The 24185-nt window shown below is 44.2% G+C and overlaps 1 protein-coding gene and 1 long non-coding RNA gene across 3 annotated transcripts in view; one reads left to right on the top strand and one right to left on the bottom strand.

The window, feature by feature from the left end:
- Positions 1-24185, top strand: part of LOC144762824 (lebercilin-like) — a 2038162-nt gene that overhangs the window by 42618 nt on the left and 1971359 nt on the right. Inside the window, exon 2 of one of the 2 annotated variants that reach the window (XM_078648106.1) lies at positions 14394-14509. The exons of the other annotated variant lie outside the window; for it this stretch is intronic. The gene's annotated coding sequence lies outside the window, so the exon portion shown is untranslated. The remainder of the gene's footprint in view (positions 1-14393; positions 14510-24185) is intronic. 2 annotated transcript variants of the gene reach the window in all.
- The window catches only part of LOC144762826 (uncharacterized), a 253799-nt gene that overhangs the window by 213866 nt on the left and 15748 nt on the right, over positions 1-24185 (bottom strand). The window lies entirely within an intron of this gene.

Raw genomic sequence — 24185 nt, 5'->3', positions numbered from 1 at the left:
GAGCGGTCGTAAGAGGAGTCGATGGCCTTGCTGGGTGACATCGTTCTCCCTGCCCTCTTTGCTGAACAGCGGGAGACTCTGGAGGCACCCCTTATATGGGACGAGTTAGTTAAGGCCATTCATGACCTCCGCCCTGGAAAGGCTCTCGGGCCAAATGGTCTTCCGCTGGAGCTGTATTAGCTCAAACCTGGCAGCCTTGGAGTACCTTTAAAGCGAATGTTGAATGAGAGTAAGGCACTTGGGACACTGCCGAAAGACCAGCGCATAGCTACAATTGTAGCTATCCCCAAGGAGGGAAAACCTAAAGAGTTGTGTGCATCATATAGGCCGATATCATTGCTCAATGCTGAGCCGAAAACCCTAGCCAAAGTACTAGTAAACAGACTTAAGCCAGTCCTTCCTATGCTGGTGCATCCAGACCAATCAGGCTTTATGCCCCACCGTAATACGGCACTCAACCTGCGCCGTCTCCACGGAGTGCTGGGCTGTTGCCATCAGCTACATGAAGATGCTGTCGTAGTGTTGTTGGACACGGCAATGGCGTTCGACACTCTGGAATGGCCAAATATGATGGTCGTTCTGCGGAAGCTGGGATTTGGCCCGGAGTTTACGAACTGGGTGCGTCTGCTGTACATTGATCCCCTGGCGCAGGTAGTTATCAATAATAAGGTCTCGGAAGTCTTCACACTGGAGAGAGGGACAAGACAGGGATGGCCCCTCTCACCCCTACTCTTTGCCCTCTCCCTGGAGCCGCTTGCAGCCTGGATCAGACAAGCTCCCACCATAAAAGGGATACGGTGGGCGGAGGGATGGGAGGACAGGATTTCGCTTTACGCGGATGATATCCTCCTCTATCTTGCGCAGCCACATGAATCCATTGCAAGGGCGCTGGATATTTTTAATAGGTTTGGTGAATATTCAGACTACAGTATAAACTGGGGAAAATCCCTCCTATATGTCCTACATGGCGGCCCCCCTCCAATCCCGAGCGACTGCCCAATCCAACTAGCTGTAGAAGGCTTCAGATATCTTGGTATATATATCACCAAGGACCGGACCGTCAGGTATGAACGGGACCTTTTGCAGCCTCTGCAGCGGCTCCAAAGGGACACGGCCACCTGGAAAACCCTCCCTCTGTCCCTACTGGGACGGGCAGCGCTGTTTAAAATGATGACGCTGCCACGGTTCCTTTATGCTCTCCAAAATGATCCGGACTTAGTGCCCCAAAGGTACTTTACCACCATCGACGCCACCCAGAGAGACCTGCTTTGGACCGGCCTGCTTGTATCTCCTTGCAAAAACTGACGTTGGGATGGTTTGATGGGGGATAGCACTCCCAGGTATCCGGAAATATTACTGGGCAGCTCACTTATCGGCCATAAATCAGGGAACATATTGTGCAGGGAATGACCCAGGGTACAAAATGGACAAATGGCTTCTTCCGGGGGGGAACTTTGAGGTGCCCCTTTACTCAAGACCGGGTAGGTACCGCCTATCGGGACCTACCAAGCACTCGGTCCAGCTATGGCACATTGCTCACAAGAAATTGGGGTGGGCGGGCAAGCTTACCCTAGCGACCCCGCTTTGGGCCTCGGAAAAGCTCGGTACTCTTAGCCGTACCAAAGGCTTTAGAAACTGGGACTTGATTGGGATATCCAAAATTAAAGACCTGTGAGGCCCGGACGGGGTAGTAATGTTTGACTCCCTGCAACGCACCTATGACCTGGCCCGGACGGAACACTTCCGCTATATGCAAGTCCAGCACGCCTTTCAGACTGACATTCCCCCAGGGACGCAACTCCTGGAGGCTTCCCTACTCGAAGACAGGTTACTTGATGGTCACCTACCGGAGAGGGCCATCTCTCTAACATACAAGAAACTCATAAATCACACCCCGGACCCACTACTGGCCCTAAGGGGAAAATGGGAAGCGGACGGACTAGTGATAGACAATGAAGAATGGCGAGAGGCGCTGGCATCCCCCAAGGAGATAGCAATCTCGGCAAAACTGCGCCTAATCCAACTGAAAGTCCTACACTGCTTTTACATTTCTGGCACTAGGCTGGTTCTGATGGGCCGCAGTGAGGACGGACTCTGCCGCAGGGGATGTGGGGAGGTAGGTACCTTCCTGCACATACTATGGGAGTGTCGAGTGATACAGACCAATTGGTCCCAGGTGCTCAACTGTATGTACGAGGTGTGGGAAGTGGAGCTGAGACCTGAGGCTAAGAGGTGCCTCCTTAACATCTGGGAGCCCTTTGACATCTCCCCAAAAGGCAAACTGTGGGTCCTATTAGGCCTAGCGATCGCAAAGAGGAACATTGAGAGGCTTTGGGGGGCTGTTACACCACCAACACTCAGCTCCTGGAGGAAAGACATGGACTGGAGTATGGTACAGGAGAAGACGGTATATGTGGCCTGGGGATGTCCACGGAAGTGGGTGGCAGTATGGTCCAAATAGAATGACTACCGGGGAAATATATGTGAACCACCACTCATTGCCCATATTGACTAGCTGACTGCCATATGATTCAGAAACGATAGCATAAATCTTGTATTTAGAAGTGATCTAATGTAACTGTGATTCCTGTAAATGTCATGTAAAAATAAGGCTCAGTTGAATACCTGGTGTGTGACAACTACTGTTTGTTCTGATTCTTGCAAATAAAAAGATTAAAAAAAAAAAAGACTGGTAGGTCTATACTAACTTCCATCAGGATTGGAAACCATGCTTGAGACCTCCAGAGGGGCGTTATTACTACAGTTACCTCCTTGTTCCTGCGAACTTGTAATAGTAGTCTTGGTAGAATGACAAATGGAGGGAAGGCATAATGTGTTAAACCTTGCCAATTCTGAAGAAAAGCATCCACCCCAAAGCCTGAGGGTCCAGCCTCCAGCTGAAAACTTTCGGTAGTTGACTTTTCAGTCTGTCCACAAAGAGATCTACCCCAAAGGGCCCCCATATCGTTTAAATGATCGGAAAGTTTTCCCGGTCTAGCCTCCAGTTGCTGGAAACTTTGAAATTCCTGGAAAACCAGCCTGCAACTCCGTTGTTAAGACCCAGGGTATGTTTGGCAATCACTGAGATTCACTGAGATGCCCTTGTTGAGGCAGTAGGCCCAGAAGTTCTTTGCTAGGTCCGATAGCACTTTGGAGTGGGGTCCCCCCATTTTGTTCACGTATCTGACTGCAGAAACATTGACCATGCAAAGCATGACTGGACACTTCATTAAGTCCCTGGTAAAGCTGCAAATTACAAAGGAGCCTGCCAAAAGTTCTAGGCAGTTGATATGTAACTCTTTCTCCTGTTCTGTCCCTCTTCCCCAGTCAATGAGTCGCTGCATCTGGCACACTATCCCTCTAAGCTCGCTTCTGACTGGCTACTATCTCTGGTTCCTCCCTAAAGATGGCTCTGCTATTCCCCGCCTCTGCATTCCTCAACCACCTGAATAGTTATTTCCTTGAATCCGAATCTAGGGATACTATCTGGGAATTGGATTGATTTGATCTCTTTTTAAAAAAAATATCTTTATTTGATTTTAAAACAGTTTACAACAACCCACCTCCCTCCCCCATGGTCAGACAGATAAAAAAATACCAGAAAGACATGGAGGAAAGAGAAAAAAAGTAAAGGAAAAAAAAAAGAAAAAGAAAATGAATATAAGAAGAGAAGTAAAGCCATTAATCCGCAGGGAAAAAGAAAAAATATACACAATAATTACACAGTGAAAAAAAACATATCATCCAATACATAAATAGCCACAATTGCCTCATTGCAGGAATTGCTATTATTCCTTTAAGATACTAAGTGTTACCTTGAGATTGAGACCACTCAGTTAAGGGGGACCAAATTCTTTGTCCCTTTATCCTTTGTTTCCTACCTTTTGTTTTATATATAGCCATTTCTAGATTAAAAATTGCTAGCAGTCTAGAAAACCATTGTTGGAATGATGGAGCAATGGGATCTAACCAGGCTGAAGATATACAGATTCTTAATACTGCCATTGCAATAAAAGTTAATTCATAACCCGTTGTCTGGTTTGTGCGATTCGTCACCCCCAAAACATCCATTTCATCGGACAAAGATATTTCTGTTTTTAAAACCAAAGTCAAAAAGCTTTCAATACTTGATTTTAAAGAAGTTAGGCCTACACAGGAGGAGAAGATGTGTATACAATCAGCATTAGGTAGCGTACATCTGAAGCAACACGTCCCCCTCCCACTCCCCCATTTGGCTATTCTGTCCGGAGTGTAATAAATGAAAAAACACATTTTGTAAAACTGCGTCTGAAGTTTAGTTGACAATAAGAACAGTTTGCGACAGGTCGTAGGCGTATTCAAATTCTTCTGTTGTAATAGTTATTTTGCTCTCCCATTTTTGCGCTGTTTTCTCAAGATCATCCGGGTATTCCATTAATAAGAGAGAGTACATCCCTCCAATCCTAAAGTATTTTTGTGAATCGCTAAGTATTTCAACTATATCTATTTTGCCAAATGGTGTGTTAGCCCCAGTGTGTCGCAATATGAAATCTCTAATTTGGAGATACTTAAAAAAGTCTCTCCATTCCAAGTGAAACTTTTCTCTCAATTCCTCAAAGGAGTGTAGCCCTTCTGTGGAGAACAGACATCCTATGTGAGTGATTCCGGCTGCATTCCACCTATTGATACAAACATCACTAAATATTTCAGGGAGAGCAGGGTTGTTCAAGAGAGGTGTGTAGAATGACAAACGCTCTATACTCAATAGTTTTCTCACAGCTTTCCATACCTTAAATCCAACCACCAGTGTCTTTAGTCTCACCTTTTTATGATAGCTGTCATAGAGGTATCTCCAGAGATAGCCAGTGCTTTTATAGCCCAGAATTAGCTGGTGGATAGATGGGGCGTCATCAGCCGGAGCTGCCTCCATCCCATCAAACTGAAAAAGCTTGTGACTATATAACAGTACCGTAGCCCAATAGTATGCCTTCAGGTTTGGGAGGGCAAGTCCTCCTTTTTCTTTGGGAAGCATCAAGAGTTTATAAGCTCGTCGGGGTTGAGTGTATGCCCAAATAAAACTTGAAAAGGTATGCTCCATTGCTTTGAACCATTGATCTGAAATTTCCAAACTTATTGCTCTAAATATGTAGAGAATTTTTCGAAAGTAGACCATTTTTAATGCATTCACCCGGCCGATCAATGATAGATGTAGATTATCGATGCGGCGGAGATTTTCTGCATTGTATCTAGCATGGGTTTCAAATTTAGATCAACTAGAGTTTCTAATTTGGAGGTGATACAGATACCTAGATAAGTTGCCTTATCCGTTACCCGAGAGTCCCTCATATCACATTTAGTGTTCAAGACTATTTGTGTTTTCCCTTGGTTCAGTGTGTACCCAGCCACTTTCCCAAAAGCTTTGGCTTCTGTCTCAATAATGGGCATGGCTGAGCTTGGATCAGAGGTCACTATGGCAATATCGTCGGCATATGCCAGGGTCTTTGTTAAATATCCTTGTGTTGAGATGGGAATTATGCCCCCGTTGCATTCTAATCGGCAGATGAAGGGATCGATGTAGATTGCAAACAGCAGGGGTGAGCAGGGGCACCCCTGCCGAGTTCCTCTTGAAATTGTCAGCTCTTTAGAGAGGCTGCCGTTAACCATAACCACGGCCCGGGGATTAATGTATAGTTTCTGAACAGCCTGTATGAACCCCTGTTTAAATCCCACCCGGGACATTGCACGCCACAAGAATGACCAGGAGACCCTGTCGAAAGCCTTCTCGGCGTCGAGAAGTACTAACGCCATAGGGTCTCCTGTCACCTCGGTGCTATCAAATAGGCTGATCACCCGCCGAATTTGATTTGTAGTTTCCCTCCCAGGGACGAAGCCGTGTTGAAATTTGGATATGACTTTGTGAATGATTGGTGAGATGCGATTAGCTTTTAGTTTGGAGTATATTTTTGAGTCAACATTTATCAAAGTAATAGGGCGATAAGAGCCCATTTGATCCAGGGGTTTATGCTTCTTAGGGAAGATAACTATTTTAGCCATAGACCAGGAGTTGGGGGGCTGCCCCCCTCTGAATATATACGTACATAGATCTAGTAATATATCTTTAAGCTGATCTAAAAATAATATATAAAATTCCAAAGGAATAGTATCCAATCCGGTTGCTTTACCTTGGGGAAGATCCTTCACTGTGTTTATTATTTCATCTATGTTCGGGACCCCTTCTAGGTTTTCCTGATCTTCCTCACTAAGTTTGTTGAATGTGTGTATATACAGATATTCATTAATCTTCCCCAGGTCAGCTTAAACCACTTCTGTATATAAAGTGCTATAAAAGCGCCAAAATGCCTCTCTGATCTTTCCTGGGTCAGATACCAGGCCTTCTACTGGGTCTTGAATCTCACGTATGATATTCTGTGAAGCTTGCTGTCTCATCCGAATGGTTAGTTGATGACTGGCTAATTCACGACCTCATAAACTTTTTCACGGTGAATAGTAGCTTTTTTGACCGCTTTGGTAGTAAAGATGTTTGTAATAGCCGCTTTGGCGATAGCTACCTGATACTGAATGTCAGTGATTTCTTCTGCCGTTAAAGAGTCTCGTGTTGCCTTTACAAGATTTTCCTCAGCCCCCTTTAACCTCTCCTGTAACTCTCTGAGAGACTCTCTTGCTAGTTTATTAACCCTAAGTGAGTATTGCATTGTTTCTCCCCTAATCCCTGCTTTTAGGGCATCCCACACATAGTTTACAGATGTGCTCCCATTGTTATCTTCTAAAAAATTAGAAATCCACCCTCTCATATGATTACAGTAGTCTTTATCGAGAAGCAGGGATTTCTCAAATGTCCATATTCTTTGTGTCTGGATCAATTGGGTCAGAGTTACCGTGCATACTAAAGGGTTGTGGTGTGATAGAACACGGGGTAGCTTTTTTACCTCTGAGGTAGCTCTTAATGAATTAGACATCAGAAAATAGTCCAGCTTAACGTGTGTGTGATGCGGGTTTGAATAAAAAGCATAGCCTTGATCGTTGGGGTTGGACATTTGCCATCCATCAATAAGCCCATGTGTGAGACATAACTGCTTAATGGCTCTAAAAACCTTAGGTTTCCGGCCGTGATATTGCCACTCATCCCTCATTGACCAGTCTAGAGGAATATTTATATTAAGACCCCCACAAATAAGTAGTGGCAATGGCCAATGAGTAAGTTCATTGGAGATCTGATTAATTATAGAGGGGTCGTCACTATTGCTCCCATAGATTGAGCAGATGGTCATTGATTGTGATTGTTCATCCCGATATTCTGTGATCACCCATCTACCATGTTTATCTGTTTTTGTCTGAGCAAAATTGTTCCCTACGCCTTTAGCTAAAATTGCCACTCCTCTGATCCGAGCTCCTTGTGTAGTGGCACCGATCAGATTATATCCCAATGATTTAAGCAGATGCGATTGTGATCCCTCAATATGGGTTTCCTGAAGGCAAACTATGTTGGTACCTGTGGTTTGTAACCCTACATAAACCATCTGTCTCTTTTTAATATCATTTAGTCCACAAATGTTTAATGATAACATTTTAGCAACCCCATCTTAATAGTCTAAGTGTCTTTGTATACCCTTTCATTATTCTGTTTTGGTGTTAAGTACATTAACCTCCACTCCCCCTGTCGGAAAGAAGAAAGCTGCCGGATTATTCGAGTTACTTTTCTCTTTAAGGAGACTAAAAGACCTGTCTGACCTAGCCCCCCCCTTCCCCTCCTCCCCCCACCACCTATAGAGGTTACCTGACCCAGGCCGGGCCAGGGGTGTGACATCCGCCGTGCAGGACCTAGTGAGCCCACTGAGAGTCCCCCTAGAGTGAAATTATTTCATATTCAGACATGGTTGACAAAGAAAAGTACAAAAAAAGTTAAAGAAGGTAAGAAAGCATTTTGCATTTTACATTTGCTTTGGATAAAGTATTACTTTTGTCCCGAAATCTCTTCTAGATAGTTTTTAGCCTGTATCTCTGAGATAAAGCTGCGCATCCGCCCTTTATAGACATTTTTTAATCTAGCAGGGTTTTGAAGGAAGACCGATGCCCCTAGTTTCTGGAAGGGATCAAAGAGTTGCCGCAGTCGCCACCTCCGCTCCACCGTGGCATGCGCAAAGTCTGGCCTTGTGAAAAAGTTACACCATCAAAGGATCTTTTGTTGGTGGGTCGGGCTAGGTCGTAAAGAGCCAGTCGGAGTAGGAAGTTCCCGAAGAACACTAGCATAGCACGAGTATGTTGTTGTGGTGCTGAATTGCGATTCTTTACCATCAGAGGGAATCTGTGGGCTCTTTGAATCTCTTTACCCCAATCCCAGGATTCCAGTTCAGGAAAGGCGTTTTGGAGGAATGTAATCATAAATTGCCTGGGATCGTCCTTTTCAATTCCTTCAGGTATTCCTAAGAAGCGTAGATTATTGCGCCGCTGGCGATTCTCCTGTTCCTCTAGCTTCCACATAATGTCTTTAACGGCCTCCTCGTGTTCCTCTGATTTTGTTTGGAGGCAAATAACATCTTTTTCAAGTTGCTCTGTTCGTTCTTCAACAGCCGTCATCCTGTCGGCTATTTCGGCACAGGTCCTCCCTACTTTCCTGACTGCATCTTGAAGTTTTTTCGCCGCCAGGCGAGACCTAAGGCTATCGGATTTGGCTTGAGCCTGAAAGCTTTGGATAGACTAGAGGATGTCAGCAAGAGCAGGTTCTTTGCGTTTTTCTGCTTCCTTTGCTTCCCTGCTTGTGCTTACAATTGTTTGGTTCCCCAAAGAGCCATCCGTAGAGTTGGGACGGATCATGGATGGTGTAGTGCCGCTGTAATCCCACTTTAGCTCAGGGATGATTTCTTTATCAGACAAGTCATGTTCTATCCTGAGACAATCTCTGTCTTTCTTCTTCTGCAGTTTTTTGGAGAGGAGCTGTTGCTTCTGTTGATCTGAATTGGAGCTATTATACCAGTTGCCCCTTCTTCCTCACTCGATAAGGAGATACTCACATCCGACATCACTGAATAATCTGTGAGTGAATAGTACAGATCCAGGTTATCCGGGGTGCTAAGTACTTCCTCTTGTTGCAATTTCCCAAAGATAAGCACTGCTTGTGAAGATTCCAAGTTTCTATCCACTAATGGGCAGCCTGGAAGCGTAGTTTGAGGCAGGCTACATGTATTTTTCTCAGGGCAGATAAGAAGTGGAAGAGCTGTGAGTCATTCTGGCCCCCCTGATTTAGCAGAAATCTGGGATATCGAATCTGCTGCCGTTGGCGTACTGCTAGTTGCTAGTTGCGTACTGCTAGTTGCTTCCCCCCTTGGTTGCCTGAGCTGTGAGGTCGGAGCGCTTTCTCCACTCAGTGCCCCGAAGCTAGCTGTAATTAGTGGCTGGCAGTTGTTAGTCTCTTTTTCAAGGCGTCCGAGGTTTTTTTACAGTGTTATTGCCTGCGGAGATAGTCTTACCAGGGGGTTTTACAATAGGGTCCTTTTTTGTTATCTCCTTGTCACCCACCTTACTTTTCACTATCTGCAGGTCTGATTTCAGGGCATCCTGGTTGACCCCTTCCTGCTTCTTCTGGCGGGTGAGCGCGGAAGCTGATCCCAGCTGAACAGGGGCATTCGCGCTAGCATTGCTGTTTTTGGGCCTCACAACGCGACTTCCCTTACCCATCATGACTTTTTCAGCTTCTGCGATATGTATGGCGATTTGTGCAGTCCTTCCGTTTCTCCGGATCAGCTTGTCTTTCGTCAAACAGCCGCTGGTTTCTCTGTCGCGCTGCTGTAGGTGTTTGAATTCTCTCCTCGGCGTCTGTCTTTTTCTGCCCGTGGTGCCTCGGTACAATGATCCGCTGCTCGGTTGGCTTGCCAGGGGCTTGCTCAGACTAATCCGTATCCGGGAGGTCAGAGCAAGGAGGAGATCCTCAATGTGTTCCTCGATGTGGTTGAACAGCGGATGCTGCCTGCGATCCAACCTCCGTGAACATGACCAGGTAAGTGACAGGAGTAGCCACTTCTCCCGCTGTATAGTTAACATGCTGCGCTCGATTTTACTTCTCCGTTATATCCGCTGTTTGTAGCAGTGTTCATTATTCGATGTCCCCTCCTTCTTGTACCGTCTCATGTCTCTGTGCTCAGTCTGTGCGAGACATCGCGGGATACTCTGTGGAGCATCACCGCTGTGATGCTAGCCGGACGCCATCTTGCCTCCCAGGATTGATTTGATCTCAATGCCTGGGCCTTGAGGCTCTGCAGGGCCCGGTAGTGCAGGGGGGCCTTATATATGGCTTGGGTGGTTGAGGACAAGAGTTCCAGTATCCTTGCTAATGTTCTCAGTGGGAATCCCTCTTTCTTTAGTATTTTCCTTAACTCCTTTTGAACTTTCCTTAACTTTTCTCCAGGTAGTTATAACTCTGCTTGAAGTGTATTTCTGACAAAGCCCAGGAACTGAGTGTACTGGCTTGGAGTTATGGATGATTTTTTCATGTTTATGACAAATCTAATGTGTTCTAAGAGTTTTATTGTGAGATCTGTGTGTTGTGAAGCCATCTCTCTGGATTGGGCCATTATTAGTATGTTGTCTAAGTATAATATTAGTCTTAACCCTCTTGCTCTTAGTCATCCGACTACTGGGCGTGGGATCTTGGTGAAACACCAGGGGGCTGATGAAAGACCGAAGGAGAGGCTGCAGAATTGCCAGAATTTGCCTTCCCATGTGAAATGGTGAAATTTCTGGTGTGGAGGCTAGATAGGGATAGTGAGGTATGCATCTTTCAGTTCTACACAAGTTAACCACTCCCCTTTTCTCAGCACGTCCCTGAGTAGGTGAATTTCCTCCATTTTGAAGTGGTGGTAGACTACCCATTTGTTCAATTCTTTTAGGTTTATAATAGGTCTAATCCCTTTGACTTTTTCTCCACTAGGAAAACATTGCTGATGACGCTTAATTCCTTTCCTTCCCGTTTTGCTCCTTTGGTGTATTAGTCTTTTACCTCCTTTGCCAGTAAGATTGAGTCTTGTTGTGAGTTGATGAGGAGCGGGTCGAACATTCACTCTCCAAAGGGGTCTACAATCCCCATTTTGACCCAGAGGCCTTAGATGCCTTATCAGATATACCCACGTTGCTTATCTAGGGCCTTATAATGAGACCCTCCAGCCTATTCTACATATAGTTAGTTGAGGGTTCACTGGACATAGCGATTAATATACATTCTAAAACAGAGAACTGGTGATCAAAGGCAGCTGTCCTATCAGTTAATTAGGTTCCAGCTATAAACATCATAATTTAAGTTGTTCAGTTAACAAAATGGCCACACTAATTGCTGTAATGCATTTTTCCAGTTTTATTAAATGGCTGTCGGGAGTTGCTAAGGATCTTTTCCTTGGATTTGGGCTTGTTGTCAATGTCCTTCTATTTTAGAGGTCCATGTGACCTCTTGCCCTTCTTTCCTTTTTTCAAGCAACTTTGTCAGGTAAACTGGTAACCGCTGTCCTCGAGGGTTAACCGGCACTGAGAGGAAGAGGGTGACTCAACGCATTGCCAAGGAAGGGGGAGTCACCTCTAGCACTCGTGTCTACAATGGAATATGTTCTCCCCTTTATAATAAACAAACACGAGTCCCTCCATGAGCCAGTCTCTTGATTCGGCTCACCGGATCGCTCGTTCCTGTTGTCATGGCAACCCAGCGTGGCCTTGCTAGAGCTCCTGCTCAGGTAGTGGGGTTGCCATGGGAGTGGAACGACACCAGTCATGAAGACGACCGGGTCTTTAAAAGATGCCGATCCCGTGTAGCGAGCGCTTCCTTAGGCCTTAAGAAGCACAGAAAAGCAGATAAATGAGTTAGGGTGGAGGCTGAGAGCTTCAGTCCGACTCCGACGTGGAGAGCAAGTTGAAGTAAACAATTGTAATTGAAAAGACAAAGGGATCAGAAATACGGAGTGGAGACAGGAAGTCTCTGCTCGATTATATGCAGATAAGGAGTAACGAAGGGAAACAGAGGCAGGAAGCCTACTGTCAGGAATCTCGAGGTATTTCTAAGATAGTAAGCCCCCTACAAGAGAAAACAGAAACAAACAATATACGTAATATAAAATATACAGTATACGGTTGTAGGTGGGTGGGGGGTGGTGGGGTTTAACCACCTAAACAATCAATCATGCTCAAACAGGCATACATCATATATACAAGGTATGAGTGGTGTACTTGTGAGCAGTAGTAGAAAAAAAGAGAGAACACTATGTGATGAGGGACTTTATACAACGTTAGAATGTTTTTGAAGGGGGGGCGTGGCTTACGCACCGAAGAGTGATGGCGGCTTCTCCGTGAGCTCCGTAGAGCTACGGGACTTCAACCGCAGTATGGACCTCACACTGCACCCCTAGGAACCCGGTTAGCTGATATTCTGCCGGCGGATGATGGGCTGCATCTGGGAAACGCTTCAGTTACTGATTTTCTGCCTGTTTCGCAGTGTTTTTGACTCCCAATGAATCTCTTCTGTCATTTTGTGGCGCCGAGCCCGTGTCTGCTTTCACTCCTCCGCATTACCTGCTGCTGATGTGATGCTTCCTCAGCCAGTGCTTTTATCGCGTTGCCACCATAATTTTTTCATCATTCAAGGTATGGCTTAAATCGCGATATTTTCGTTCTCTTTTCACAAATATGATTTCTGTCAGAAGTTCCTCTTTTGGTGCTCTTCTGAGATGAGCTGCCGCCGTTTTAGATTTTGGTGCGCATTTTCTTTCCTGCTGACCTGGTCTTCATTATTGGCGGAACCTCACTTTTCCTGAATGAATTTCCTTCTATACAACACTTTTTTCAGTCTGAGATCTATTGATTCATAGTTTTATCGGCGACTTTCTTCTGTTTTTGGACGCGGGCGGCCGCCATTTTGTGCCGCTGAGCCCGTGTCCTCACTCACTCCACTACATCACCTCAGCCAACTATTTTACCGTGCTGCCATCGTACTTCCTGCGATTTTCACGGTTAGGGCATAAACTGTGATTTTTTCCTACTTAAGTATTTTTGTGGAGTTGCTTGCCTCTTCATAGTCGTCGCCTATCCACTGTACTTTGGTGTCCCTCTCCCACTCTCACTATGGCGCATGACGCAAGCAATATAAAGGCTTCTCAAACCGGAGCAAAACCTAAGCGACCAAAAAAGGATCCACCTTCCCCCATTCACACCTCTTCAAATCCTGTTCTGGATTCTATTTTAGAAGAGGTAAGGGGCCTCCAACCTTTCATGTCTGCAACTAATGAAAAACTTAAGCAAATCGAGGACAGATGGGTCATTATGGAAGGCAAGGTTTTGAATCTAGAACAACGTGTCAGTGACATTCAAGATGTCTCCTCTAAAATACCTTTTTTGGAACAAGAGATTCATAAATCGAAACTTCATATGGAAGACCTTGAAAATCGTAATCGTCGAAACAATCTACGTGTTTGTGGTATTCCGGAAAATGTTGAGGGGTCTGACGTGGTGTCATTCATATGGAAATTCTTGCATGAACTTTTGGATCTTCAACCTGCGTCCCATCCTCTCAACATCCAGAGGGCTCATCGCCTGGGTCGTCTCAATTCCAATGCGTCCAAACCTCGTGGCATTATTATACTATTTCTTGAGTTCACAGAGTTGATGTCTGTCCTGAAGGCTGCCAGGCTCAAGCGACGTCTCCTATGGTCCGGTCATAATATTTTTATCTCCCAAGACCTTTCCAATGCAACAAATGCCCGACGCAAGGAATTTTTGAATCTTCGCCCTCAAATGAGACAGTTGGACATCCAATATGGTATCCTACAGCCCTGTTTTTGTAAAATTACTCAAAATGGCTGTACCCGTTCGTTTGATGATCCTCAGAAGCTTCACGCCTACCTCCAGAGTGTCTCCTCACCGAACATGGACACTGCTCCTTGAACTCTTTCTTACTCTCGACTGAAAATGTTATCTTATCTGTTATCAATCTGGTTCCTTTACGATTCTCCTATTGCATGTTTCTTTTCTTGAGGTTCTATCTTATTATTCTGCTTTTCTCTCTCTTTTTCTGCTCTTCTGGTGCTCGTTGAAGTCCGCGTCCTCTTTGGCGTCTCTTCGCTCCTGCTGTCTTGGTTTTCCCTTTCCTCTCAGACCTGGCTCTTTTGCCTTGATCTGTCTACTTATTTTTCCTTCTTTCTATTCTTCTGCTTTCTCCTCTTCCTCTCTTGCTCCTTATTCTTCTGTTTTCCCTTCCTCTCTTGTGTCCCTTTCTGCTATTTTATTCCTGGACAATCTCTTTCTTTGTCTCAATATTTCATGTAGTTGTTTTTCTTGGCCTTGGATTTATTTTGCTCTAACCATGTAAGTGTTTTGGGTGTTTTGTTCATGAGTAACCTATTCGTTTGCTGTGTTCTTTTTTGTAGTTGTTGCCCTGCAGTGTGTCTCTTCCACATGTCACCCATCATTCCTATCCTCCATCATGTGTAATTTTGTCACGTGGAATGTTCGAGGTCTTGGACACCCTGTCAAGTGTCAAAAGGTATTGTCTCATTTATCCAAGCTTAATTCACAAGTTGTTTTTCTTCAAGAAACCCATTTTACGGATGTTGAATCGCTTAAATTGCGGTGGCAATGGGTGGGTCAAGTTGTGTTTTCTCCTGCTATCGACAAAAAAGGGGGTGTTGCTATTTTGTTTCACAAAGCATTATCTGTTCAAATACTTTCTACTCAAAATGATGATGATGGTCGTTGGGCAATGGCTAAGGTTATGGTTCAGAATAAGACAATGGTCCTATTAAACATTGATGGTCCTACCATATCTGATCCCAAATTTTGAAATGCTATTAAAATTCTTATCTCCTCAATTGATTGTCCAAACATTGTAATTTCGGGTGACTTTAACCAATGGTTAGACCCTTTCTCTGATAGATTTTCCACAAGTAAATTTCAACCCGACAAATCCCACAAATGTTTCCAATCTGCCTTTGCTTCTCGTCCGTTATATGATGTGTGGAAAACGTGTAACCCTGATTCCCTTGAATACACTTTCTTCTCGAATGTTCACCATACCCGCTCAAGGATTGACTACATTTTGGTCAGTAAATCTTTACTCCCCTCACTTCAAAAGTCTGAAATTGGGTCCATTTTTATTTCTGACCATGCACCTGTTTATGCTGTACTTGACCTTTCCCTTTCCTCCTCTAAATTCAGTCGTTGGAAATTCAATACATTTCTCTTATCCGATACTGTTTATGTAAAAGAACTTACTGGGTTTATTAATGAATTCTTTACGTTTAACAATCCGTTGGACACCTCTATTCCTAATAATTGGGATGCTTTTAAAGCTGCTTTGCGGGCCTTCACTATATCCTACGTCGCTAACAAAAAGAAATTAAATAGAAATAAATATCTTGACCAACTCCAGAATATTAAACGGCTTGAACACTCCTATTTTTCATCTAAGTCCGCTACTGCCCTTCAGGACCTCATATTGGCGAAAACTGAGCTTAATAAAATTGCCACCATTGACGCATGTAATACCTTGCTTAAGGTCAAAGCCAAATTTCATGGGGGACAAAACAAGGCTGGTAAAATGTTGGCAAATTACCTATAAATTAAATCGGAACGCAAGGCTATTTTCTCTATTATTAATGATTCTACCAATAAATTAGTCTCATCAGATGAAGACATTGCGGAAGTTTTCCATAATTATTACCAATGTCTTTAATACTGATGATACACACCCCTCCGATTCAAACCTAGCGTCTTTCTTTGATGGCCTTCCTTCAACTCCGTCACTTCCTGATCAATTTGACCAATTAGAAAAAGATATTTCTCTGCAGGAAGTTCTTCAGGCCATAAATACTTTGAAAAAATCGAAGGCACCTGGTCCTGACGGTTTGCCTGTAGAGTTCTACTCTACTTTTCCTTCAATTTTTGCACCCAAATTGCTACAACTTTTTAATTCCTTTATTGCTGACGCTAAGGCCTCAGGGTCTTTTATGGATGCACTAATCATTATTATTCCCAAACCCGACAAAGACCACTCCCAATGTAAAAATTATCGTCCTATATCATTAATCAACTATGGTTGTAAAATTTTTGCTAAAATTCTTGCTTCCCGTCTTGAATCTATTATCCCTAATTTGATTAAACTGGACCAAGTCGGATTTGTGAAAGGCAGATTAGCCGCAGATAATGCCCGTATGTTTTCCAATATCATTTCTCATAGCAAAAATTTTAAAACCCCCCTTGCAGCTCTATATTTAGATGCTGAGAAAGCTTTTGACCGCATCAATTGGCAATTTATGTTTCGTACACTACATTGGTTTGGTTTTGGCCCGTTTTTTATTTCTTTGGTTAAACTCCTTTACACCTCTCCCCGTGCCAGTATTTTTGTTAACAATCAATTTTCTAGATTTTTTTCTCTGTCTAGAGGTACGAGGCAAGGTTGCCCTCTCTCTCCTTTATTGTTTATCCTCTGCCTTGATCCTTTTTTGGAACGGATTCGAACTAACCCCAAGATTGCTGGTTTTAAACGTACTTCTACTGAAACAAAATTATCAGCCTATGCTGATGACATTTTGGTTTATATGGCTAACCCTGTTGCATCTCTCCCTCCCTTTTTGGATGAAGTTCGATTATATTCCTCTGTGTCGGGTTATGAACTTAACCTGACCAAAACTGAAGTATTACCTCTCAATGCTATTTGTTATCAATACATGTTTAACTCTACTGATTTTGCGTGGTGTCCCTCTAAAATTAAATACCTTGGCATTTGGTTTTCCTCATCCCTAGTTGATACCCTTAAATTTACTTTCGATTCCCTTATTAAGAAACTTCAATCCCTCCTCCACACTTGGTCTCCCTTGTACCTGTCCTGGTGGGGTAGACTTGATACTATTAAAATGATAATTACCCCCCATGTACTTTATACTGTCTCTATGCTCCCTATTAAAATTCATAATTCGTATTTTACCCGCATAAATTCTATTTGTACTAAATTTTTGTGGAATGCTAAACACCCTCGCAGTGCCTTAAACAAACTCATCCGTTCAAAAACTGAGGGTGGCGTCCGCTTCCCTAACTTTAAACTATATCACTCTGCCTTCTTACTCAAACAATCCTTTTCTTTAGCTTATCATTTTTTGGATTCCCCTGTTCCCAGCTGGGTTGTCTTTGAACGCTCGTTGTTAAAGGATTTTCCATTTCAACATACTGTTTTTATGTCTAATTGTTCTTTCTTGACTAAACACCCTGTCCTAAAATACGCCCAAACCCTGCTACACAATACCTTTTCTAAGGATCTTTCCCCTCTTCAGTGTTTTCTATCATCTAGTGTGTGGTACAAAAAATATCTTAAATGCAAGGGCAAATCGTTTTATTACAAATATTGGAAAGAAAAGGATATTTTATTCGTCCATCAATTTCTTTCCAATAATTCTATCATTCCTTTTCATGAATTGCAAACCACATACCAATTGCCTGCTTCCTGTCTTCCTGTATATACCATCATTTCCAATGCCATACAATCTCACCTGTCTACTTTATCACCACCTGCTACCTTCCCATCCTTCACTCCATCTACTCCTCTATATCCCTTATTTTCAACGCACCAACCCAAAGCTGCCCTTGTTTATAAAATACTGTTGTCTAATGTTATTGATCGCTCTAAATCACCCATTGAGATTGCTTGGGAAACTGATTTGTCTGTTTCTTTCTCTATTGTTACGTGGGATCGTTTATGGTCCAAACTGTTTAAAGTTTCCATTTCTGCACGTATTACACAATCTTTGTTTTTCATTTACCATAGAGCTGTTGTTACGTCCATTAGTATTCATAAATTTTCATCAACGTCCTCCCCACTTTGTTGGTCATGTTCCAAAGAAACGAGCACGCTTAAACATCAATTATTCGACTGCCCCTCTGTTTTATCCTTTTGGGATTCTATTTGGAATATTTGCATGCCAATGTTTCATTGTTCATCCTCATTATCATTTTTGAATTTTTTTTAGGCTCTTTATCAACTGATATAGATATTGTATCCCCTAATGCTCGTTTACTTGATCTTTTTATTGCTATTGCTTTTAAAGTGATGGAAAGATAACTCCAAACTTTCTGTACATACTTGGTGGAATTTCATTTGTGATGAACATAGGATTTCTATTGCTTCATCTTCCTCTGTTTCCCGAAAAAATTAAATCTGATCTCCTTTGGCTCCCCTTTACTACCTATCTCTCTTCTAAATCTCCCAGCTGATCTTTTGTTCTCTCCCTCTCTTGCAAGTATTCCCCCATACATGATTTCTATCTCCCTTTCTCTTCCTTTTCCCTCTTATTCCTGTTTTCCTTCCTTTTCTTTCTCCTTTCTCCCTCCCTATCTTTCCCTTCTTCTCTTCTTTTCCCCTTTTAGCCTTTTATTTTATGCATGTCATATGCCACATGATCTCCTTCATTTTGTTAACTCATTTTTTCTTTTTTTTCTATATGGCTTATGTACTGTTTTTTTTTGCAAACTTCTAATAAAAAATCTTAAACAAAAAAAAAAGAATGTTTTTGAAGTTATAGAACTCTTCAATTGCTGTTGATGTTCGCTGCGCTATAAAGGAGATTTGCATAATTTTAGCCTCCGTGCCGTGCCATAAAATTAGGTTAGTATCCTCAGGCTGATTCATTGGAGCAGTACAATTGCATCAAACGTAATTTAGTATGGATGATGAGTGGCCTCAATAGAATTTAGAAATTCTCCAACCTTCCAATTACAATTAAAAATTGTTTTTTTATCTGTTTATAAATTAAATCAAATATTTAATCATTTGTGTGTTTGTTTGATGAATGCTTGTTTCAGTATTTTTTCTGCATTATTTTGTGCTTCAAATCGTAGAAAATGCTTAGGACTGTGTTCCCGCCTCCAGTTATAACTCAGAGATGGCCCCCAGATTCCAATAATGATTCAGTGGGGTTCCTTGGGTTCCAGTAATGATTATGTGGCAGACAATCACTGCTATGGTGGGCGCTAGAGAGCCGTCGGGGAAAATGGCCGCACTCTAGTGAGGCTCTTGCAGCCCAGAGACAAAATCCATTAACATCCGTCATAAGTTAAAGGCTGTAGACATAAGTTATATACCTCATAAGAAGTACAAAACAGCGCTGACCGATCGGTAACCTTTTAACTGGCTACCGTTACTTCGGGAAGGCACTTTGCCAGAGGAGAGCTGCTGAGATATTGAGAGACAACATGGCGGCTGAATAGGAGAAAATGCCTGCAGCTACCTGATATAGCCGACCCGCCTGCTACTGACACTGCTGCAGCAGTCCTGCCAAGCGTCACGCAACAGGTGTGACACTCACGCATTTCAGTGCGGTGATCCGCATCACCGCACTGAAATGCATTGTCACGCATTTTGCCACCACTTGCCAGGCGCGCCACCAGCGGCGCCTGTGCCCGGGCTCTCTGGTGCTCAAGACATGCTGCTTGCTGAGCCGAGTAAGTTCCTAAATAGTTAACCGATCTGCTCTCAGCTCTGTAGCTGAGAGCGCTACAATGTATCCCTTACTCACACTCATCACACACTGCAGGAGGTGGGGAGGGGCTGCCCTCTCAGCAGTCTATACTGCTGTCAATCACCGTGGCGCCATAGGGGCCTGGATTAATAATCCGGAGGTGCGTACCGGCGGTAGAGAGTGCCGTCACGCCCAGGAAGTAGGCAGAAAGGGCGGGGAAACCTTAGTGCAGGCAGGAGAGTATAGTCTCTCTCATGCCCCCATGGCCGCCCGGCGCGGCAAGAAGAGGGGGCATGAATGATCAATTGCGGTGGGTGGGCGAGTGGCTGCGCCCCGCAAAACACTGCAGGCTGCACCTTGACCAGTGGCAGTTGAGCCGGTGACAGTCAGCTCTGCCAGGCCAACAGGATTGCGAGCGGCCGTGCCTCCGGGGGCCTAGGAGTGTCAACTCGAGTGGTCCGGAAGACAGTGCACATGATCGTGGCTGGGCAGCAGCAGTGCATTACTGACCACAGTCGGGTCGTCACTTTTGTCTGCCTGTGACCATGCATGCTGTAATTGGCCTGCGGCAGACACAGGCGGGTGGCAGTTTTGTTTTTCCTTGCCGCGCACGCAGGCTTCAAAGCACGCCTTTCCTCAAGGTCTCTCCTTCTGAGCCAGGGACTGTCACTGTTTGGAGCCACAGTGTTTACCCGGCCTCCTCCTCCCACGTACTGGTCAGCAGGTCACTAGGCATCAAAAAGATTCTGTGTTGCTAACACAGCCCTCCATTCCTGACTCAAGGCAGTGTTTTGTCACGGGACGTGCTGAGTGGTGAGTACAGTGCTGCCCATATAACCTGCAACAATTAGATGGAGTCAGGTGCGTGCATGTTGTTTGTGGCAGTGTAACCACCAAAATGTAAAACAAGTGTATTTCTATTAGAAAAATGAAAGGTTCCTGTACTGATAAAAGAAGTACATGTCCGAGTTAATTTTTGTGCGAATAATCTGCTGAAGTGTATCTTCAAGCAGTACTGTCGGTGTGAACGTGCACCTCTTTTGGAAGCACTAACCTGATCGATTCAGTTTATTACTAAAAACCTAAACAACCTAAGACACGCTTGGATGGCGGAGGGAGCCCTAACAGAGGCGCTTCCAGAACATGCTCCTCTAGAGGGCCGCCTACTACAAGAAAATATTGCTAGCAAGGCAGTGTCCCTTACCTATAAAACAATAATGAATAATCGGCCAGATAAACTAGGGAGCCTACGAGCCACATGGGAACGAGAAGTGGGGGATATGGATGAAGTGGACTGGGGGGTGGTGTTGATGCATCCCAGGGAGGTAGCGGTCAAATCTCGGCTGCGGTTGATCCAATTTAAGGTCCTCCATAGGACCTATTTTGAAGGGCATGACTATACAAGCTAGGGAAGATACCAGACCCGAGTTGTTTGAGATGTACCACAGGTGTAGGGGACTTCTATCATACCATCTGGACATGCCCACATATTCAACTTTTTGGGGGGGCGGTCCTGGCAGAGCTGGGGGAAGTGTTAGAGACCATCATACCCTTGGACCCCAAACTGGTCCTACTAGGAATGACGAACGATGTGGATCTGGCTCGACCATTGTTGATCTTTCTGATGTTGGCCTTAGTGGTGGCTAAGAGGGATGTGGCCAGGAAGTGGGGGGCGCCAGACACGCCTCAGCTAGATGAATGGAGAAGGGGGATGGACCTCTATATGGCTGCTGCACGAACTACATATAAGGCGAGGGGATGTCCCAAGAAATTTGGCAGGGTGTGGGGTAAGTGGAGGCGCTACCATGGGCTGGATGGAGGGTTGTGAGCCACATGGGGAGGGTGGGCTCTTTACTGCCATGAAACCAAATGAAACAGGGGGGTCAGGGTTGCACGATGGAGGGACTAGAATGGGATGCATAAATGCACTATTGGACATTGTGAACATCAGACCAGACCAGGAGACAAGGAAAGCGGGTTGGGGGGCGGGGGGATCGGTGTGTTGCTCGACAATGACATGCTTGATGTTTGATTTGCTGATGAAAAATGCCAATAAAAATGTTTTTAAAAAAACAAAACCTAAACAACCCTTCTACCAAAGTAACGTGAATTGTGTAGTCTCGCTAAATTGTTTTTGCAAGCCAAATTTACCAGTTATGCAAACATTGTGTAGTTCCTTGGAGTTTGTACTGAAAAAAGCACAATTGTAATCCATATAGTGTAAAGATTACAGTTTGGGCCTGCAATATTTTCTCCCAGCTAGTAGCGCATTTCAGTATTCTCCATCCAAATCTGTTTTTAATGGTGGGACTCCTGATCCTTTAAACGTTCACTTTAGGTACAAATATATTTAGAATTGAGATGCATTCCTAGAGTCTTTGTGACCGCCAGCCACCATGATTTGTTCTGCTGTAAGACTGTGGGGTATTAACAAAATATGAGTGTGGAAGAATTCTTAATAAAGTTCTTGGAATGAGTTCTGCAGTGGACCATAACTGAAGCTGTTTACTTTATGAAACATTGTTTTGCCCAGAAAGCGTAGATAACTTTCAGATTAGTAAATTGAGTTGGTGTCAACAGTCTGTGCAGCTGGACAGCAAGGATGAGTCTATATTAAAACTCAAATGGATTCACTAGGCAACCCTGATCTGTTCACGAACCCCAGTGCATTAGGCAAGACGGCTATGAAGGCCGTAAAGTCTCAGTTCCTGAACAGGGCAATGTTAATGAGGGAGGAAGGGGAATTGGTAAAACCCTCAGTCAGGAGTTTTGTAATGCTGAGTATAGGGAGAGAAATCCAGCCATACTTGACCTATATAAACAAGCCTTACCATCTGTTTGTTTTATTGAGGTTCAAGTATAACATGCTCCCATGGTTCTTATCATTCCCGAAAGGTTTTTCTAAAGAAGGGGCCTTGTCCCTGTGATAACTTTTCCGAGCAGAATACCTTACATATGGTTTTTTTCTGCGACTTTTATGTTTCATTACGTAAGAAATTTATTTTGTCATTGTTAAGCGGGTGTAACTTTGAGCAAGTTAGACCAGCGATGGCCTACTTGCAAATGCTTGGGTCCTCAGTGGTGTGTTTTGGGGTAGCTAGTTGTATCACAGGGGCCATCAGGCGAAGAAACAAAGTACAGCTACTTTAGTAACCGTTCTCTACCTTTTTATCTGTAGTGATTTTTTAAATAGACAATTTATGGTGTGACGATTTAGCTGATGAATTATTGGATTTTAAATGGAGAACTCAAAGGGTGACAAACTTTCTAACCTGCATATTTGTACGCCAAGGGTTCTTTTTTGATGGTCCTATGTAATATATTTGGCTTATGCTTTATTGACAGTATTTGTTTATTTGTAATATGTTATTAATATTATTAGTTGTTTGAAATGTGATTATTTACATCATGAAATATTGTCCTGTGCTTTGATGGCTTTAAATTTTAACCGAATAAAGCACATCTTGACTTTGACTTTGAGTCTACAGTTAGTGCCCTTCTACTTCTGGTGCTTTGCAGCAATTTTAAGTTCTCCTTCGAGTTTTTTATTGCTCATATGGGTCTAATTTCTGATATTTATGTTTCCCTTGTCTTCATTGCGAAATTTTGCTCTCGAGAAAGTGTCACTCATAGTCATTGAAATGTCACTCATAATTACACTGCAATTTAAACCTTGGCAGCTATGTGCAGTCAAACCAAAGAGTATCACAACGGAGAGGAGGCTGGTGCCTTGTCCTGCTTCCCCTGAGAGTGCAGATTAGTGAACGCTGAAATGCTGGGGCCCTGCTGTGCTTTGCCTGCGCTCCGCTGCAGCTGCGGGAGGCTGCTCTCCCGGCGTCCCAGGAAAAAAAGGCCGGTGCGGATTGCGGCCTGCGTCGTTGCCAGGCAGTGCTTTAAATGGGCCGGTACTCACCGGTACTGAGTACCGGCACTTCTTTTTTTTACCCCCGAGAGTACCGGCACTTTTTCCTTACATAAAGAGAGTACCGGTACTCATAAAATCAGGTCGGCGTTTCACGTTTAAGTGAGCATGCGTCACATTTTTCACTGTGACACATGCTCACATAATGGCTGGAATGTGTGCCGTGGCGCGGTACTGACGTAGCACAGCCAAGAAACGTCTGACGTCACCCGCCAGGTAGATGTTTGGCGCGAAGGATCAAAGGCCTTTAAAAGGCCAGTTTAGGCTGGCTTTCCCTGCTGCGGTTTCCAGCGCAGGACAGAAAGCAGAGCCACAGGATCAGCACCGAGGGAGAGCTATTGTGAAGGATTTCGCCAGCCAGACCCAGCGAGGAACCCTCCACAAACTCCTCGGTACATACAGGTTAGTACAATGCACGCCTTTTGTTGTGGAAAGCGGGATTGATGGGCCCCTTGGAGAGATGTAATGCAGGGAAGTGTAGCCGCCCCGGCATTACACAAGCACACTAATGTGTTTCAGGCACGGTAGTCTGAAAAACATTAGTGTGCTTGTGTAATGCAGGGGCGGCTGCTGCACTTCACCCCGGTGACCTGCTTACATCTCTCCAAGGGGCCCATCAATCCTGCTGTTTCTGCCTCTGCTGCTGTATTTCATTCCGGTCCTCGCTGCTGGCCCGGCTCCTCTCTCCAAGGGCAGATCTTCAGGAGGGTTTGTATGGAGCTACCACCCACCTCACCCCCAACCCAATTATACTTTTTATTGTTTATTTTCATTTTATTCGTTGTTGTATA

The sequence above is a fragment of the Lissotriton helveticus genome, chromosome 6, assembly GCF_964261635.1.
Source record: "Lissotriton helveticus chromosome 6, aLisHel1.1, whole genome shotgun sequence".
In the NCBI taxonomy this organism is placed as follows: domain Eukaryota; kingdom Metazoa; phylum Chordata; class Amphibia; order Caudata; family Salamandridae; genus Lissotriton; species Lissotriton helveticus.
The sequence above is the reverse complement of the archived record's forward strand: the minus strand, read 5'-3'. Positions and strand labels throughout refer to the sequence as shown.